The following is a 21,308-nucleotide window of genomic DNA, read 5'->3' on the forward strand; positions in this document are numbered from 1 at the left end:
GCTCTCAGGTCTCAGGCTTGTAGGTGTGTCCTCGTCGTCGTCACGGCTGGCTTAGGGAACCCTTCGTACCAGCACCACCCAGTCATGCGGAAGCAGGGACATCTATTCAGCATCACAAATACAGCATCCATCCAAAAGATCTTAAAAGGAAAAGCACAAACACAATGGCTCTCACCCAAGCACCCTTTCTGAATACCCTGGGCTTGCAACATTAGCACATTGTACGTTAAGAACATTATTTTGCCATTGCCAAAGCCCCTAAAATTTAATTCAGGAAAGTCTATGAAAGGGGTATTGCATTTGTGGAATATGTATATTGCCTGTACGTCAATTGGCATCTTGGGACTGCTCTGGGGCACAGAGGTCAAAGTTTAGTGATGCATGGAGTTGTCATCCTAATGGTAAGTATTGATCAGGGGGCTCAAAAACAACCAGCAGGCACTCAGTCTTTTTCTCCAGTCAGACGCCAGGCTCCCAAGCAAGGAGCGTCTTTTCCAGAGAGCCTTTAAAAACAGTGCATGGAACACTCAAGCCCACAATCCAGAGAGGCACTAAGATAGCGAATGATGGCTTGAGCAGAATAGGTGGAAAATGATAAACAGCATCACGTGACATCTGCACAGCAATGATAGCTGGTAGGACAGTACTGAAAACCAATAAATAGCATATACTTTTATATATTCGTTTTCTATTGCTATTGCAACAAATTACGCCAAACCTAGTGACTAGAAAGAACACAAATTTATTGCCTTTTTCTTCTGTAAGTAGACTTGACAGGGTTCTCTGGTTTGGGTCTCACAAGGCTGAAATCAAGGTGTTGGCAGGGCTGTGTTCCAGAAGGAGGCTCCAGGGATGAAAATTTCCAAGTTCATTCAGGATGTTGGCTAAATTCAATTCCTTGCAGTAGTAGTGCTGAGGTTCCTGTTTCCATGCTGGCTGTTACCCTGTAGTTGTAGTGCTGAGGTTCCTGTTTCCATGTTAGCTGTCAGCCAGGGGCTGGTCTTTGTTCCTTGAGGCCGCCCGCATTCCTTCTCTTGATTGTCATGTGGCCCCCTCCAGCAACAGCAATTTAAGCCCCTCTCATACTTCGAATCTCTCCAGCTTCCACTTCTGCTGAATCTCTCTTACTTATCTAGTGCTGCTATAACGGAAATACCACAAGTGGATGGCTTTAATGAACAGGAGTTAATTCTCTCACAGTCTAGGAGGATAGAAGTCCAAATTCAGGGTGCCAGCTCCAGGGGGAGCCTTCTCTCTGTCACCTCTGGTGGAAGGTCCTTGTCATCAATCTTCCTCTGCTGTAGGAGCTTCTCAGTGCAGGGACCCTGGGTCCAAAGGACTCACATGCTCCTGACTCTTCTTGCTTGGTGGCAATGAGATCCCTCTGTCTCTCTGCTCACTTCTATCTTCTATATCTCAAAAGAAATTGACTCATGATACAATCTGGTCACTCCTGAGGTTCACCCTTCAGCCAAAGATTAGACAGGCCCATAAAACAAAATGAGCCTAAATGGGCACACCAATCAAAAGGCAAGGATGAGAAAGCAGGAGGGAACAGAAAAACTGGTAATGGGGAACCCAAGGTCTAGACGGGGAGAGTGTTGACACATCATGGCGTTGGCAGTCAATGTCACAAAACAATATGTGTATTAATTGTTTAATGAGAAACTAATTTGCTGTAAAGCACAATAAAAAACAAAACAAAACTCAAGCCCATTGCCATGGAGTTGATTCTGATAGTCACCCTATATTCTAGTAATAAGAACATAAAAGTAAAAATGGAAGAAGTAATTAAAAAAAAAAAAGATACAACCTAAGCTTGTAGATTTAGTCCTGCCTTATTAACATAACTGCCCCTAATCCTGCCTCATTAACATCTTAGAGGTAGGATTTACAACACATAGGAAAATTACATCAGATGACAACATGGTGGACAATCACACAATACTGGGAATCATGGCCTTGCCAAGTTGATACACATTTTTGGGGGACACAATTCAATCTATAACACTCTCCTAACACCAGCTAGAGATAGGAGAAAGTTCTCTGCTTTTAAGGGCTCCTTTTTAGGGTGGCTACGAGTCGGAATCAACTTGATGGCAATGGGCTTTTTTTTGGTTTTGGTGACTAAATTAGAGTCCCTGGGTGGCACAAACAGTTAAGTGCTGGACTACTAACTGAAAGGTTGGCAGCCTAACCACCCGGAGATGCCTCAGAAGAAAGGCCTGGCAATCTATTCCTGAAAGGTAATAGCCATTGAAAACCCTGTGAAGCACAGTTCTACTCTGACACTAATGGGGTTTGATTTCATGGCAACTGGTGATTAGACTGGGCCCACTCGGATAATCCAAAATAATCTCCCTATTTTAAGGTCTGTAACTTTAATTACAAGGAGCCCTGGTGGCACAGTGTCAAGCACTCAGTTGCTAACTGAAAGATCAGTGGTATGAATCTACCAGCTGCTCCATGGGAGAAAGATGTGGCAGTCTGCTTCCGGAAAGATTTATAGCCTGGGAAACCCTCTGGGAGAGTTCTACTCTATCCCATAGGGTCTCTAGAGTTGGAATTGACTCCACCACAGCAATGGGTTAATCTTAATTACATCTGCGAAGTTCCTTTTGCCATGTGATGTAACATATTCACAGGTTTCAGGGATAAGGGATATGGGCATCTTTCATGGACTATTATTTGGCCAGCAATGGGTTTTTGGTTAATGCGTGTGCCTTTTATATTCTGAAACGTTGGGATGCAGCTGGAGTCCTGATAAGGTCTGCACTACAATCTGACTAAGTGAGCAAAATACATTTGACGGTGCATTAGCTATCTAGTGCCGCATAACAAATTACCCCAAAGCTTAGCATCTTAAAACAACAAACCTTCATTATCCCACAATTTCTGTGGGTTAGAAATTGCGGGCAGCTTAGCGGGGTGCCTCTGCCCCAGAGCCTCCCAGGAGGTTGCAGTCAAGCTATTTGCCAGGGCTGCTGTCTCACCTGGAGACTAAACCTGGGGAAAGCAGGATCCACTTTCAAGCTCCTTCACATGTTGGCAGACCTCAGAAGAATCACTTCCAAGTTCACACATGCGGTGTGGTCGTTGGCAGCCTCTGCTTCTCACCACGTGGGTCTCTCCACAGACTGCCTAGGTGTCCTCCCAACAAGGCAGCTGGTATCTGAAGGAAAGACCAAACCCTAGAGCAACACAGAGTGAGCGCACCAAGAAAGAGTGAGAGAGCTTGAGAAGAAAGCCACAGTCTTTTTAAAACCTAATATTGGAAGTGATACCCCATCACTTTGTGCGTTTGTTAAAAGTGAGTCAGTAAGCCTTTTTTTTTTTTTTAAGCCCAGTCCACCCTCAAGGGGAAGGAGTCCTAGGAGGCTGGGGCCATCTTAGAGACTGCCTACCACAGAGGGGAACAGAAGGGTCACGCAGAGGGACCAATAAGCCTTCAGTGCGCCAGGGAGCTTTCTCGAAACTTCCCTTTTGATAAGGATCATTGGGGGATTTACTAAAAAACAGTCTTAGGTTCCTCCCCTGAAGTTGCTAAATCAGTGGGTCTGGAGTGGGACCTGCAAATTTGCTTTTTTAAACAACTGCTCCAGGGGATTCTTTCTTTCTTTTCTTTATTAAAACTTAAGATACATTTTGCCCATCATAAAATACACCCTTTGAAAGCGTACAGTTCAGTGGGTTTTAGTATAGTCCCAGAGTTGTACAACCATCACAGCTATCTAATTCCAGAACATGTCAGCACCTGCAAAAGAAACCCTGTACCATTAGCAGTCACCCCCCACTCTCCCTTTGCTCCAAGCCCCTGGCAACCACTAATCTACTTTCTGTCTCTATGGATTTGGCTATTCTGGCTATTTTATATAAGTGCAATCATAGAATATGTCACCTTTTGTGTCTGGCTTCTTTCACTTAGCATAATACTTTCAAAGCTCGTCCATATTGTAACATGTATCAATACCCCATTCCATTTGATGGCTCAATAATATTTCATTTTAGGGATACTGCAGTGTTATAGATTGACTTGTGTTCCCCCAAAATATATGTCGTACAAGTCCAGACTGACCTATTGAAGGATGAGAGACCATGTGGGGAGAAGGCCCAGTTGTCCCAAACATTCCAGCCGAGGTCTCAGAGATGTGAGTTCCATTCCCGCTGAGATGGTCCAGACCAGAAAACACACCCAGTTATCCCATAGAATCATGTTTGTTGTTTTAAGTCATTAGTCTTTTCTTTCCCTAATTTTATTGTAGCAAAATACATGTAATAGAAATTTTGCCATTTTAGTTAAAAAATATATATATATTGTAAATTTTTAACCTCTTTGCCTGTGGTTCTAATTCCATTTCAGAATGGGTTGTCTTTGTTATGTTAATGAGGCAGGATTGGTGTACGGTGTGTCTTCAGTCAGTCTCTTTTCAGATTTTTTTTAAAAAAAAAATTTTTTTTTTTTTTTATGTATATCTAGGATAGATTAAACAAGCAAGCCAACAAGCAGAGATGGGCGAAGACAGATGCCAAACCACATGGAGATCTCCCAGGAACAGAAGCTTAAGAGACAAGTTTCTTCCTCCAGAGCCAACAGAGAACAAGCCTTCCCCTAGAGCTGGTGCCCTGAATTCTAACTTCAAGCCTCCTAAACTGTGAGAAAATAAGTTTCTCTTTGTTAAAGTCATCCACTTGCGGTATTTCAGTTACAGCAGCGCTAGATGACTAAGACAACTGCTTTTTATTTATCCATTCATCAGTTGATGGACCCAGGGGATTCTTACCTTAAGGGAAGTTTGGGGAAGCCTGCCAACTAAGTCACAGAGGGAGATCAAAAGCAGTTCAAATGCCTAGGATGCTTGTAAAATGCAGGTTTCTGGGCTCCCCCAAATCTCCTGAATTAGACAGAGAAGGCCCTGGAACCTCTAATTTAAACTAGCTTCCCAGGGGGATTCCTTTGCTCACTGGAACTCAGGCTTGGAGCAGAAGTGAGGGGAGGTGGGTAGCAGGAAAAGTGATTTACTTCCTCGAAGAACATTATTCCTAAGGGCCGCCTTTTCAACAGTTCCTGAAGGCAATGTGATGAGATGACATTTCAGCATTTAGCATTAGGCCTGTGATAAAAAGACCTGAACAAAAGCTGCATAAACCCCAAACCTTGAGGCACACAGACGAGGTAGTCAAAGATGATGCCTTTAACTGCGCTTCTGTTTTATCACTCTGTATGTCTTGCCCTCTTGGAAAGTGTAGTGGTGTAGTGGTTAAGTGCTGCGGCTGCTAACCAAAAGGTCAGCAGTTTGAATGCACCAGGTGTTCCTTAGAAACTCTACGGGGTAATTCTACTCTGTCCTGTGGGGTCTCTATGAGTCGGAATCACTCAACTGTAGTGTGTTTGGTTTTGGTTTTATGTCTTGCCCTCTTGTCAGTCCCTCCTCACACCAACGTCTTTGGATATAAGAATTTAAATAAGCAGGTCTAATGTCATAGATCCTTTAGAGCAGAAAGGGACTTAGAGGTTTATCTTGTCCAGTGGCTCCAGATTTCCAAGCCCCCTTTTAACCACTTTTAACTGCTCCCCCTAGAGCCACTGCCATTGAGTCAATCCCAACTCATGTCAACCCTATAGGATAGAGTAGAATTGCCCCATAGGGTTTCTAAGACTGTAATCTTTACAGAAGCAGACTGCCACATCTTTCTTCTATGGAGCGGCTGGTGAGTTCTAAGTGCTCACATTTCAGTTAGCAGCTGAGCACTTTAACCACTAAGCCACCAGGGCTCTCCCTACCCGACCTTGAAATCTGTAGCTGCGAAGCTCTCCTGGTGTCTCTGATGGTCCACAGATTGGAGAACCACTAGTCCAGCATCCTCGTTTTTCAGAGCAGGACATTGATCCAACATCAGACAACTCAGTGAAAGAACACTGACTAGAAGTTACCAGAGGAAAAAAAACCTAGCTGCTGTTGCGTTGATTCTGACTCATGGTGATCCTATGTACGTTAGAGTAGAACTGTGCTCCATAGGGTTTTCAGTGGCTGATTTTTCAAAAGTAGATTGCCAGGCTTTTCTTCCGAGAAGCCTCTGGGTGGACTTGAACTTCCAGACTTTCGGTTAGCAACTGAGTGCGTTAACTGTTTGCACCACCCAGGGACTTTGTCTAGAAGTTAGGACCACTAAGTTCTTATCAACAGTATTTTAAACCTATGTTGCCAGAAAGTTCTAATAATTGGAGTAAAAACCATATAAAATTTGAGAATTCTGTAGCTGATGCCAGGGCACAAGCCCGGTACACGTATATACTGTCAGATTGCAATTCTGGCTTCCAAAGAGTGAATGTTAGCTGACCTATGTCAAATTCTGAAAGAACGAACAATGAACAAAACTGTCATTGCCAGGTTAAACCATTTGGGATCAGCAGTCATTGGTATTTCCATCGAGGCTGTAACTCTTGATGGTTTGATTAAGATTTGGAAACTAGTAATTTTGGACTTCAGCCATATCACAAATATGGATAAAATGCGCACTCACATACATTTATTAGAAACCCGAAATATAACAACTTTCCAGCTCAGTGCTTCTCCAATCTCACCGTGTATTAGAATCCCATGGGAGTGTTTAAAAACTACCCTTGTCCGCTCCTCAAGACCTCAAGAAGTAAAATCTAGGGCCGGAGCCCAGGCTCATGTATTTTTTTTTTAATAATATTTATTGTGTTTTTGGTGAAGGTTTACACAGCATTTTAGGTTCCTACCCAACAATTTCTACATAACTTGTTCAGTGACATTGGTTACATTCTTCACAATGTGTGAACACTCTCATTATTTCCTTTCTGGTTGTTCCAATTCCATTAATCTAGTTTCCCTGCACCCTTACCTTCTCATCTTTGTTTCAAAGTGATTGTTGACTGTTTGGTCTCATATAGGTGATTTTTTACCAGGCTCATGTATTTTTAAATAAATCTCCCCAAGTTATTCTAATGCCTATCCAGGGTGGCTAACCATTCTTCTTGTCTAATAAGATGAGAATAATTGGGGGACTTTAAATTTCACATCATATTCCTGAGAAAGATTTTCACCCAGGATGGGTTCATTAAGGATATCATTTCGTGATCCTACAGCGCAGGAATGATAACAAGTAATATTGGCGCTGCATTTTTATCGTTTACTAAGTGCTTTCACATACATTTCACAACCCAGTTATGGTTATGTATTAAGTTTCTGTCGTACGGTTTTTTATCGTACCTTTTCTGCTAGAAGCTCAAGGTGCTGGATTCTTCTGCCGATTCTAAAAAAGGATTCCGTTAACAAGGCCTTTCTTTTTAAAATTTTAAATGATAAAAAGGGGGAAAAATGTCAGAAAACAGGGCTGAAATCTCCTCTGGGAAGCTGCACCATATGGAATGGCGCTGGGACTCCTTGAATGAGGTCTGCTCAAATGTGGCTCAATACAGCCTCAAAGGTTCACAACCGCTTCGGGTTAAAGTAATAACGAGAAAGGAATGGGGGTGGGGTGGGGGTGGGGGGGGAAGAGTTCCAGACCAGTGCTTTTCAAATTCTCTGGTGCTTGTGAATCGCCTGGGGACCTTGTTAAAATGCAGATTCTGATTCAGTAGGGTGGGGGTTGGAGCTGAGATAACACCATTGCTGCTGGCCCACAGATCACTTTTTGAGTAGCAAGGTTCTAGAATTAGGATGGGCAGTAGGAAAGTGGTCGGGAGTTTTTTTTTTTTTTTGCACCAGGTTCTGCCACAAAGTCACCATGAGACTTTGGAGAAGTGACTTCATCCCCCGGAACCTTAGCTGAGGAGGGTGGTCCAGTTCAGAGATGACAGATAGTCAGTCCTTGGGACTGCTCTCCTGGGTGCTTGTGGAAAGAGGGAAGATTCTGGAGTCAGGATGGAATGATTTCTAGTCCTACAGCCCAGAAAATGCAGGCTAGTTGTCACATATGTGACAAACTGTGACCCAGTCACTCTTTCTCCTGGGCCTGATTATCAGAGTAATTAGGTTTAGAGGGAGTGAGACACTGTACAAATAAGTGTTGATGGCGAACAACCCTACCACAGCAAGAAGACCTGAAGCGCCAAGAGCCCTCGTGACAAGAAGAATGCTGAAAGAGAGGAAAGGAGTCACAAGGAGGTTACAAGGGAGAACTTAACCTGCTTCCTAATGTCCTGGTTCTGAGATTATCATCTGAAATCTTGGTCTCCCTTTGATTTCAGCTTCGGCCCTGAAAACTAGAATCCTAGTAGAGATGGGACCCCTGCCTGGCCCAAGCAGAAGAAAGGAGACTTCTAAGTGGTATCTGGGAGGGTCCCCTGCCTCATTCTCCCCTGAGGACCCTTGGCTCAGATATCCTTTCCAGCCCTGACTGGTCCTGACTGGTGCTGAGAGTGTGCTCCTGGACTTCTTAGCAGGCCACTTGGCCTCAGTGCTTGGAGTTTGGCTCCATCATCTCCTACTTGCATGATGGTGGTGGTGTTAGCTTCTGTCAAATTGGCCCCAACTCATGGTGACTCCACGGACGATGAAGGAAAACCTGCCTGGTCCTGCACCATCCCCAAGAATGGTTGCAGATCAGACACAACAGGCTGTGATCCATAGGGTTTTCATTGATTGATTTTTGCAAATAGATCACCAGGCCTTTCTTCCTAGTCTGTTTTAGTCTGGAAGCCCCGCTGAAACCTGTTCAGCATCATAGCAACACAGAAGCTTCCACTGACAGGTGTGTGGTGGCTGTACATGACGTGCATTAGCCAGGAATCAAACCTGGGTCTCCTGCATGAAAGGCTAGAGTTCTCCACTGTATTACCAACGCCCCCAGCTGCATGAGGAATGATTCTGTATTAATACGTTAAAAGGCCATTCAGTGGCAGCTGCTGGCAGACATGGACGGAATTTATGAACACTCTACTCAGAAGGCTTGAGGGTCACATGGCTGTCACTGCTCTTGAATTTTCCAGGTTAATGGAGATATTCCCAGAAAGAAAAATATATATTCTTAGGTGTAGACAATATGCCAGGCACTGTGCTAACAACTTTCATTTTTATCTCATTTAAGCAGCAAAACGTTGCAAATTTAGTGTTATTCCCATTTTACAGATGAGGAAACTGAGGCTCAGAGGGGTCAACAAAACTGTCCCAAGTCATACAGCTGGAGTGCAGATGGCCTTGCATATGATTCCCAGTTCATCTGACTACAAGTCCATAACACTATCCCTCATGCCTCCCAGGCCCTGCTGGGCAAGCGGAATCCTCAGGACCGGAAATGGAGTGAGATTGATGAAATACAGTGAATTTCATCCCATCTCTCTAGTTTTGGACAAAACAGGCTCCCAATACGTTGGCACAGTCCTGCAGCTCTTGGAAGAAAAAAATGTGGCCCTGGCTCTGCAGTCTCCAGGTGGTGGCAATCTAACTTTGGGGGTCCTGGGCTATAGATGGGTGACAGAGGAAGTGCCTGGACTCTGAATGGATGCCCTTAGCAACTATTTTATGTAACCCTCCCCCCACAAACCAGGCAGCTGATTCAATTGAAACGATTCAATCATGCTAGACACTAAGGCAGGTGTTGAGAGGTAGACACGGGGGTAGGGGGTGGGGTAGGGGGACAAGACAGATGAGGCCTCGCTACCCAGAGCTGACCTTCTGGGGAGACAGCCACAGAAGAGACACTTCATGTGTAAGGGATATGATGAAGGGGCTCTTGCAGGGCCTGGGAGCACACAGGGATCCAACCTCAGCAGGCAGCTGAGAAGGCCAAATGGATTGAATTAAACTTAATCAACTTGAAACCAACCAGAGGGAGAACCATTCCTGCTACCTGGAGCAATTGCTGCCCTGCCTTTCAGTTGAAGACACACTTTTTCCTAAGGCTGTAATAAATTCACTGGCAACGTGTCTAACTGCTGTGTGCCAAGCCTATCTTGGTCCAGGAAGAGAAACATCAGTTGTGTACGCATGTGTGCACACATGCACATGCCCACACGCACAAGGACACACATGCAATGCACACCCATGTGCACACATGCACACATGCACTTGTGCACACACGCATGTCCATGCACACGCATGTGCAAACAGCCCATTGCGCTCACTGGTCATATTTCACATCCTCCCTACCCTCAGGCGAAGCAGGGCGGACGGGGCTTCCTTCAGCGCATGCCCGAGAGATGCCGTTCATATAATGTATTTTAAAACTGTTTCCTTTGTTCTTAGGGGAATACACTAAAATATGAACAGTGTAGATCTGGGTAGTAGGATTATGGGGGAATGTCTTTTCTTACTTTCTTTTTTTATTATTTCTATTTTGTAGCTTTTTTATAATGAGCATGGATCACCTGTGTATTAAAAAAATATTTGAAAAGAAAAAAATGTCATTTCCCTTGCTACACTACAGGTGTTCTCTCATTCACATTTGCCCTGGAAGATGTTGAGGCCTGGGGTGTCTTTGAAACTTGCTGGCAGCTGTGAGGTATGGCGGAAAGGGCATTGGACTAAGACCCACAGAACGTGGGGTCAGTTACCAGCCCTCAAGAACTTTCTAACTTTGGGACATTGGGCAAATCGCTTAACCTGTCTGAGCTTTCATTTTCTCATCTGTAGAAAGGTTCCCAGAAGATTTGTGCATCACAGCAGGGTGATGCACAAATGTCACGAGGGACTGTCCTTATAGTTATTCATGTAACTGCAAGTTGGCCAATTTTACACTCATGAAAGGAGGAAAAAATCGTTCTGAGAATGGTAGCATGGTCTGTTTCAGTTTGGTACCTGGGTGTGGCAGCTAGCCTCAGAAGGCCCCCAGCGATTCTCGCCACCTTTATTCATGCCTCTGTGTTGTCCCCTTCCACACTGAGCAGGGCTGATGTGTACAACCAACAGGATATTGCAGAAATGACAGTGAGCATGGGTCTTAAAAGACATGTGGCAGCTGCCATGTTGTGAAGACACTCAAGTAGCACTATGGAGAGATCCTTGCAGTGAGGAGCTGAGGCCTCCTGCCAACAGCCATGTGAGTGAGCTTCCTTGGAAGTAGATCCTCCAGCCCATTCAAGCCTTCAAATGACTGTAGCCCTGGATGACATCTTGACCGTGACCCCGAGCCACAACCACTCTGCTAAGCCACTCCCGATTTCCTGACCACAGGGTAGATGTTTACTGATATTTTCAGCTCTTAAATTTGGGGGGTAATCTGCTATGTAGCAATAAAAAATCAGCCCATCGGCTTTGTAGCATCTAGGAAGACTTAGAGACTAGCACGTCTTTGGGAGGAGCAATTCATTTCAAGCCAATTTAATTTCCCTTCAAAATGCAGTGACCTGGCATGTGGATAAGGGGGGGAAGCAGTAAGTAACCTCCTCGACCTCAGGAGGGCTTTTAATTTGATACCACATGCCACTCTCATCAATGTGCAGGGAGGCAGGGCCTGGAGGAGTAGTTAATTGATTTAGCCCCAGGAGAATGGATGCAGGAGCTAATTCAGGACTTGAGGGAAAGGAAGGAATATGGATACCAGTATCAATACCAACATCAACACCAATAATACCCTTGACGAATACTCACATTAACACTGCTGATACTCATGATCTAGGCACCTTTGAGAGCCCCAAGTTCTTTAGCACTCAGCAATCCTCCTTTCTTTTAATAAACAAGGAAAATGGTTTCGGCTCCATGACAGCACTTTACCACCACCTGTCTGTCAGTTTGTTGTACTGTGGTGGCTTGTGTGTTGTTATGCTGGAAGCTACACCATCAGTATTTCAAATATCAGCAGAGGCCTCAACCAGCAGTCCCAGCCTGTCGAGAGGTTTCAGTGGAGTTTCCAGACTAAGGCAGACTAGGAAGAAAGGCCTGGTAATCTATTTCCAAAAATTTACTATGGCTCACAACAGAATATCGTTTGATATAGTGGTAGAAGATGAGCCCCCTAGGTTGGGAAGGCACTCAAAATACACAGTGGCCGCAACGATGGACTTGGGAAGGCACTCAGAATACACAGTGGCCATCAACTTCATGACCAATGATCGTAAAGATGACACAAGACCAGGCAACATTTCATTCTGTTGTACATGGGGTCTCCGTGAGTTGGAGCTGACTTGATGGCAATGAACAACACCACAGCACTTTAACAAGTCTCCCTCAAAAATTCCACAGATTTCCAGAGAGAGGTGCCTTCTCCTGGCCAGTAGGGGCTGCAGCCTTGGTCCCCACTGTCACCTGTCCCAGCTCGTCATCCTCTGCTCTTGAGGCTGCTGTCCCCTCCCTCCCTCTCTGTTACCCCAGACCACCTCACTTCCTCCATGTCCCAAAGCACCATGAAAGTCTGTGGGTAAATTAAAACAGAATATATAGCACCCTGGTCCTTGAGGTCCTCGCTTTTTTTGCTTACTCTGCTTAGACCTTTGCTCATCATTGCTCTCCTGACCTGTCTCCATTTTCCTCTAGACTTTCTCCTTTCAGCCCCTGTCTTCTTCCCATTCCCAGGTCTCTCTTCCTTCTCATAGGTTGCACAAGCCCCAACTCCAAATTTCTGGCATTGCTTTTCTGAAGACAATCTACCTCCTGCTGTGTCTTTACCTTTCTTTGCCAAGGTGATATATAGCCTAGTGGTTAAACACATGGGCTCTGCTGCTGAACATGCCAGCTTTGACTCCCAGCTCTGTGTTATCTCATTGAGTCTTTCCTATCCCTATTTTGGAATCCCCAGGAGGTGCAAGTGAAAGGCTGGCAGTTTAAGTCCACCCTGAGGTGCCTTGGAAGAAAGGCCTGGCAATTTGCTTCCAAAAAAATCAGCCATTGAAAACCCTCTGGAGCACAATTCTACCCTGACACGCAGGGGGTCGCCTTGAGTCAGAGTTGACTTGATGGCAATGGTTTTTTATTCCTATCTTAGAGGTGACAAAACCGACTTTCAGTGCAATTAGGTTTTGTCCAAGGGCCCAGGGTAAGTACGAAAGATCTGGGCGAACCCCCCGGCCTCTTCTAGCCAGGAAGAGGGCTAGGGTGGGACTATTGGTTGAGGGCTCTTGCAGAAGCTAAATTGAGCCTGCTCAAAGTTTGAGGAAGGAAGTGTATGTAGATGTAGTTCCCAGAGGGCTCATAAATAGGACCATTGCTCATCTATCCTGAGAAGTCAAGGGACAGACGTTCTCAAGGTAAGGGCACGGAGGTCACACACCCCTGAGGTCATTTCCAGCTTGATGATTCACATGGCAAAATTCCAGCGTGAGGTCAGCCTCCACACCCCCCCACCCCCCAATGTACTTTCACTTTGCATTATGATTTGACACTTGAGCCGATGCAAACCCAAATTGATGTCATTTCCCTCCTAATAAGCTCTTGGCCAGAAAACATCAATTTCTGCATCTAATGGGGATTTTTTTTTTCACCCAGTTCTTACAAAGTCATGTTGCAATTTGCCTCAATATTTTTCTCTCTTTTTTTAAGATAACATATATCAGGGCTTATCTTCTGGTTATAAAGGTAATACACATGCTCACTGCAACAACAACAACAAAAATCCGGAAATCCGGAAGCCCAAAGAAGATTTACAAATTATCCATAACGTCCTATCCATAGACAAACATTAAAAACTGCACTATGTTTTCTTTCTGTCTTTTCTCCATGTGTATGATAATTTTTATAATTGGATCAATGCCTTTTAAGATCTTTTCTTTAAGAATGGGTGGTAGGGACTGTACGTTCAGTAGAAAATGAACTTCAACAATGACTTGTAACTATCAAGCTGGCAGTGGGCTTTTACTGACTACTTCCTGTGCTTTGCCTTATTGAATCCTCACAACACTCTACTGGAAAAGATGCTAAGACATTGCCCATTTTATAGATAAGACAACTGAGGCTCCGAGAAGTTAAATAACATGCCCCAAAACAGACAACTATCTCACTGTGAAGGTGAGATTTGAACTAAGATCTTTCAGTTATCTCTAAAGATCTATGAGTTGGAACTGATTCAATGGCAATGGTTTTTTTTTTTTTTTTTGGTTTGTAAATATCTACTAATCTCTGTACTATGTATTGAAAAACCCGTCTCCATTCAATCAAATCCCAGCTCATGGTGATCCCATGTGTGTCAGTGGAGAACTGTGCTCATTAGGGTTTTCAATAGCTGATTTTTCAGAAGAACATCACCAGGCCTTTCTTCCAAAGCATCTCTGCGTAGACTTGAACTTCCAACCCTTTGGTTAGCAGCCAAGCGGGTTAACCATGTGCACCACCCAGGGACTCCCAGTATATACAGAGCCTGGGCTATGACCCTCATTGGCATCTATACCATGCTGCCTCAACTGGGAATGCCGTATGGCAACATTGGCATACTCCTTGTGTAACCGGGAATATTTTAATCAAACCTCAGTGTACTCAAGGAACAAATGCCATGCTTCTTCTAACCTTCTGCAACACTCTGCTTTTAAAAAACACAAGGAGAATGAAAATCTAAGGAAAAGGTCACAAGGTTATTAGCTAGCACTGCTACAAGCTTGTCCAAGCTTTCCCACAAGCTTTTGAGATTTTAGTGCTGGATGGTCATTTAATGTTTCCCCTAACACAAGGACAGCTTACAGATGTTGGAGTCCATACAGATGCATGCTGGAAGGTGACTGCCTATTCTTTCTATGGCCATTCATGAACACCTGTCGTGTGTTTGCCAAGCGTAACGGTAGGCACAGACTCTAAATGTAATCTGTATAAAGCCAGCACCTATGGGGTTCAACCTCAAACCAATGTCACAGTTAAAGCGCGTGCGCACGCGTGCACACGCACACACACACACACAGACAGTCCAGAAACAAACACTACTTCAGAATAGCTAAAAATGTTATACTGACTGCATCTGTTAGGGTGCTTTGGTTACAGGCAGCAGAAATTGACTCCTGCCAATCTAGGCCAAAAATGGTATTTCTTGGAAGGATATTGGCGAGTACACTAGAGTAAAGAGAACGCTAAAGAGTCAGGCCTGGAGCCATCAGGCATGCTGCATCTCCAGAAGGTTCCTGACAGCAGAAAACACTCAACAATCTCGCCCAGCTGCTGTGGCTGGAATGAAGACACTACAACTGTTCTCTTTGGGGCCTGAGTCCTTGAGTCAGATTTCAGAGAGAGAGCCTCCATTGGCCTTGTCGGCGGTCACGTGCTGGAGAGAGACCGGCGCCTGGCTAACCATTCCACCAGGCTGTTTTGAAGAGCTGTTAGCAGAAGATGGACTAGGGGCTAGGCAGCTGAGAAAAAACAAATGTCCCTGTGTTTCTTGAGAATGATGAGAGCCAAACACAGAGGTCGTGGCAACACTTAGGAAAATCTCTTTTTTCCTATCCATTTCTCTCACATGCTGAAAGTGCACCACAAAATTTATCTCTGCAGTTATGTGCAGCCCTTCCCCAAATCCAGTTCTTTATACCTTTGCTACACCAAATGTGCTCCAAGGACAAGCAGCACTGGCAGTACCCGGCAACTTGTTAGAAACACGGACTCTCAGGCCCCACCCCAGAACTACAGGATCAGAATCCACAGTCTAACACGACCCCCAGGTGTTTCCGATGTACGTTAAATTTCGGAATCACCCATTTATATCAATTTCCTCTCCCCATCTCTCTATTTCTTTATTATACAGACCAGCCTAAGTCCCTGGGTGGCATAAACAGTTCGTACTTGACTACTAGCCAGAAGGTCGGAGCTTTGAGCCCACCAGGTAGCACAGTGGAAGGAAGGCCAGGTGATCTGCCTCCATGACCAGTATAGCCGAGAAAACCCTATGGAGCAGTTCTACCCTGTAACACATGGGGTCACCGTGAGTCAGAGTTGACTCTGTGCAACTGGTTTGGTGTTTTGGTTCTCCTCTCCTCTCTCCATCTCTTTCCTATACAGACCACCCTAGTCTCTCACCCAAGGCTGAAAGAATCCCTCCTTTTCAGCAAGAGGGAGAAGATGGGTTGTCACTTACATGGTTGCCTGCAGTAGGGTGAGAGAGAAGACGTGAACATTTGCACGCTAATAATTTTTGTCCTGTAAACAAGGATGAACCAGACATAGTCTCTGACCTCACACAGCTCCTGTTGTACAGGGAGGGGCTGGCCAGGCAAGCCAGTGGATACTGAGGGCCTCAAAGGGGCATGGTACTGTTCTCAGGGGAGAGCTGGTACTAGCCCAGCCTGGTCTGGTGGAAGGTCCCAGGGGCAAAGGAAGAGAATGGAAACTTAAGTTGGGGTGCCTAGATAAATTTGGAGGACCAGCATGCACTTCGAGCGCCCTCCCAAATGCCATGCTAAGGTATAAAACAACAGAGGATGAATGACAGGATATTCACGGCTGGGCGGTTCTGCTCAAAAAAGAGCTGAGAGCAGGTCCCAGAGAATCACACGGAGGAAGCCCAGGAGCCTATAAAATGTAAAATTTTGAATGTAGAGTTTTGAAAACTCTAGAGTCCAGGTACCATTCTGTTGGCCTTTCATTACGGATCTTTTCAACACCCAAATAAAGCAGGCACGAGATTGCTCCAGTTACAAATCTCCTGTGAGTCATTCCCCAGGAACTTGGTGGCAGCCACTTGGCTGAAGGCAGCTGTGAGGAGGAATGTCCTTGTGGGATGGTTGCAGTGTGGGTGTGGTTGTGGGCGTGGCTCCCACTGTGGCCATGGCTGGGGGCTGCCAAGTGGCAGTGGTAATGCAGGGAGGGACCTGTGACTGGCCTCACCCCAGTGGCCACGTGATAGAGCTGAAAGAATTGTGCCTGTAGTGCTCTGGCAAGGAGGCCTGGTGGTGCAGTGGTTAAGTGCTTAGCTGCTAACTGAAAGATTGGTGGTTTGAACCCAGCCAGGAGCCCTGGGGAAACCTTGGTGGCGTAGTGGTTAAGTGCTACAGCTGCTAACCAAAATGTCTGCAGTTTAAACCCACTAGGTGCTCCTTGGAAACTCTATGGGGCAGTTCTACTCTGTCCTGTAGGGTCACTATGAGTCGGAATTGACTGACAGCAATGGTTTTTTTTTTTTTTTTTGGTTTAGGAGCCCTGGTGACACAGTGGTTAAGAGCTATGGCTGCTAACCAAAAGGTCAGCAGTTGGAATGTACCAGCCACTCCTCGGGAACCCTACGCGGCAGTTCTACTCTGTCCTATAGGGTCACTATGAGTCAGAACTGACTAGATAGCATCTAAGAACAATAACAAGTGGCTCTGTGGGAGAAAGACCTGGTGATCTGCTCCCGTAAAGATTACTGCCCAGGAAATCCTATGGGGCAGTTCTACTCTGTCACGTGGAGTTGCTATGAGTCTGAATCAACTGGATGGCACATAGCAACGGTGCTCTAGCCCAGGGAGAACATTAGACAGAGTCAGGAGAGAAACTGGGACAAAGCTCGTGACAGGTTATACCTACTTGAGCCATGGGCCCTTAAAAAAAGGGCCTGAGAAAATATCAGGGAAGAGGTCCCAGTCTCATGCCTTGTTGTTTTCAGTCACTGCTGGTGTCAGCGGGGTCTGGCAGGAGGGTGGCACCGGGTTCAGGGAGCCTACTCTGACAACTACGGAACAGACCATCAACTACTCACATGCAAGTTCAAGGTGAAACTGAAGAAAATTAGAACAAGTCAACAAGAGCCAAAGTAGGATCTTGAGTATATCTCACCTGAATTTAGAGACTAACTCAAGAATAGATTTGACACTTTGAACACTAATGACCAAAGACCAGATGAATTGTGGGATGACATTAAGGGCATCATACATGAAGAAAGCAAAAGATGATTTAAAAAACAGGAAAGAAAGAAAAGACCAAAATGGATGTCAGAAGAGACTCTGAAACTTGCTCTTGAATGTAGAGTAGCTAAAGCAAAAGGAAGAAACGATGAAATAAAAGAGCTTAACAGAAGATTACAAAGAGCGCCTCAAGAAAATAAAGTATTATAATGACACGTGCAAAGACCTGGAGTTAGAAAACTAAAAGGGAAGAACACGCTCAGCATTTCTCAAACTGAAAAAACTGACGAAAAAATTCAAGACTCGAGTTGCAATACTGAAGGATTTTATGGGCAAAATATTAAATAACTCAGGAAACGTCAAAAGAAAATGGAAGAAATATACAGTCACCATACCAGAAAGAATTGGTGGTCATTCAACCATGTCAGGAGGTGACATAAAGAACCAGTGGTCCTGAAGGAAGAAGTCCGAGCTGCCCTGAAGGCATTGGTGAGAATCAAGGCTCCAGCAATGGAACTGATGGAACACCAACGGAAATGTTTCAACAAATGGATGCGATGCTGGAAGTGCTCACTCATCTATGCCAAGAAATTTGGAAGACAGCTACTTGGCCAACCAACTGGAAGATATCCATCTTCCTGCCCATTCCAAAGAAAGGTGATTCAATGGAATGCAGAAATTATTGAACAAAGTCATTTAATATCACACACAAGTAAAATTATGTTGAAGATAATTCAAAAGATGGTTGCAGCAGTACATCGACAGGGAACTGCCTGAAATTCAAGCTGGATTCAGAAGAGAACGTGAAATGATAGGTATCATTGTTGATGTCAGATGGATACTGGCTGAAAGCAGAGAATACCAGAATGATGTTTACCTGTGTTTCATCGACTACGCAAAAGCATTCAACTGTGTAGATCATAACAAATTATGGATAACATTGCAAAGAATGGGAACTCCAGAACACTTGTGTTCGTGAGGAACCTGTACATAGACCAAGAGGCAATTGTTGGAACAGAACAAGGGGAGACTATGGTTTAAAACCAGGAAAGGTGTGCATCAGGGTTGTATCCTCTCACCATACCTATTCAATCTGTATGCTGAGCAAATAATACAAGAACCTGGACTATATGAAGAAGAACGTGGCATTAGGATTGGAGGAAGTCTCTGATAACCTGCGATATGCAGATGACACAACCTTGCTTGCTGGAAGTGAAGAGGACTTGATACACTTACTGATGAAGATCAAAGACCACAGCCTTCAGTATGAATTACACCTCAACACAAAGAAAATAAAAATCCTCACGCTGAACCAATAAACAACATTATGGTAAACAGAGAAAAGACTGAAGTTGTCAAGGTTTTCATTTTACTTGGATCCACAATCAATGCCCATGAAAGCAGCAGTCGAGAAATCAAACGACATATTACATTGGGCAAATCTGCTACAAAAGACCTCTTTAAAGTGTTAAAAAACAAAGACGTCACCTTGAAGACTAAGGTGCACCTGACCCAAGCCATGGTATTCTAAATCACCTCATATGCATGGGAAAGTTGGACAATGAATAAGGAAGACCAAGGATGAATGGATGAATTTGAATTATGATGTTGGCAAAGAATATTGAACATACCACGGGCTGCCAGAAGAACAAATCTGTCTTGGAAAAAGTACAGCCAAAATGCTTCTTAGAATTGAGGATGGTGAGACTTGGTCTCATGTACTTTGGACATGTTACCAAGAAGGACTGGTCCCTGGAGAAGGACATCATGCTTAGTAAGGTGGAGGGTCAGTGAAAAACTGGAAGACCTTGAGGGAGATGGATTGACACAGTGGTTGCAACAATGGAATCAAACATACCAAAGATTGTGAGGATGGTGAAGGACTGGGCAGTGTGTTTTCTGTTGTGCACAGGGTCACAATGAGTTGGAACTGACTCGATGGCACCTAACAACAACAAGAACAACAAGGACTCTGACAGTATCTGTGGCAGTGCCTGGGTGTTGGAGCAGGACTCTCTTTCAACACAGCTCTTTTAACTTTCAGTTGGACCCTTCTCATCATTCAAATCCCTCAGGCTAGACGAAGAGAATGACACCATCTTACCTCTTTCCTATCTTCTGTCTTCCTTACGAGTCGAAATCTACTCGAAAGCAATGGGTATGGGTTTTCTGGGTCTTCCTCAGGCCTCTCTGCACAGAACATTTTCCTCCCTCCCATCAGCCAGAAACAAGCAAACCCCTCCCATCCTACCCCCACTTCCGAGCATTCCAACCATGCAGGCCAGCCCTTCCACAAACACCAAGATTCCAAATTCAGTCTGAGCTCAGCTAGAACATTCTGCTGCCATGGTGTCCAATGAGTTAATGGTCACAAAGGCTCTTAGATACACTCTCAGGCTCATAGAAGAGTGTGATTTACATTTCTTTGACATTCCCCAGTTTCAAAAGCCACTTGCAAATGCCAGTACTTCCCCCTCCCCCCACCCCCACCCTACCCTCACACCCCACCCCCCCACCCCCGCTCTGGTACTTGTACCGAAAATGAAAAGCTTTAAAACTATGGCACTTCAAGAAGGGCAAACGAAAGATATAAACTAATAATAATAAATAAATAAATCGATCTGTGAAGTAACCTTAGCCACAAGCCCACACAATTCCAGAATCTCCTTATAAACACTGATGGCTAAGGCTTATTGTTTATTGAGCACTTACTTTGCCTGACGTATTCCTCTAAACTCTTTACACATATTGCCTCAGAGGGTACCATAACTCAATTCTAGGGCAGTGGCTCTCAGTGGATGGGTGATTTTTGCCCCTCCCCCACCCAGGGGACATTTGACAATGTCTGGTGACACTTTTGTTTGTCACAACTTGGGGTATGGTGCTACTGGCACGTGGTGAGTGGGTAGAGACCAGCAACACTATTAAACATTCTACACTACATAGTACAGGCACCCCCTCCCCCGCCCCACCAAAGAATTAAAAAAAAAAAAAGTCAGTGGGGGCAGGGGTTGTTGAGTGGTAGAGTTCTCGCCTTCTATGAGGGAGATGGGGCTTGATTCCTGGCCAATCCAGGAACAGGTTTCAGCAGAGCTTGCAGACTAAGACAGACTAAGAAGAAAGGCCTGGCAATCGACTTCCAAAAATGAGCCAAGGAAAACCCGATGGATCACAATGGTCCACTCCCATTGTACATGGGATTCCGTGACAGGACAGCAGCTAACAACAATAGCAACAAATGTCAGTAGTGACAAGGCTGAGAAACTCTGATCTAGGAGAGAGGGATTATTATTCACCCCATTACACAGAAGAGAAATCAGAAATACAGAGGGGGAGATACTTCAAGATACTTCAATAAAACATCACCAGCACTGAATGCTTCGAAGGCCAGTGTAGCAGGGGCAGGGGTCTGGGGACCATAGTTTCAGGGGACATCTAAGTCAACTGGCATAATAAAACCTATTAAGAAAACATTCTGCATCCCACTTTGAAGACTGGCATCTGGGGTCTTAAACGCTAGCAAGCAGCCATCTAAGATACATCAATTGGTCTCAACCCACCTGGATCAAAGGAGAATGAAGAACACCAAGGACACAAGGCGATTACGAGCCCAAGA

The 21,308-nt window shown here is 44.8% G+C and overlaps 1 long non-coding RNA gene across 1 annotated transcript; it reads right to left on the reverse strand.

The window, feature by feature from the left end:
• Window positions 1-107: 107 nt before the first annotated feature.
• On the reverse strand, window positions 108-19,862 carry LOC126063979 (uncharacterized). The gene is made up of 3 exons (XR_007514428.1): window positions 19,797-19,862; window positions 2,994-3,191; window positions 108-140 (listed from the first exon to the last, which is right to left on the reverse strand). It is a non-coding gene; the product is annotated as an uncharacterized LOC126063979 (long non-coding RNA).
• Between the last annotated feature and the right edge of the window lie 1,446 nt (window positions 19,863-21,308).

This window comes from Elephas maximus, chromosome 20 (assembly GCF_024166365.1).
Source record: "Elephas maximus indicus isolate mEleMax1 chromosome 20, mEleMax1 primary haplotype, whole genome shotgun sequence".
Lineage (NCBI taxonomy): Eukaryota > Metazoa > Chordata > Mammalia > Proboscidea > Elephantidae > Elephas > Elephas maximus.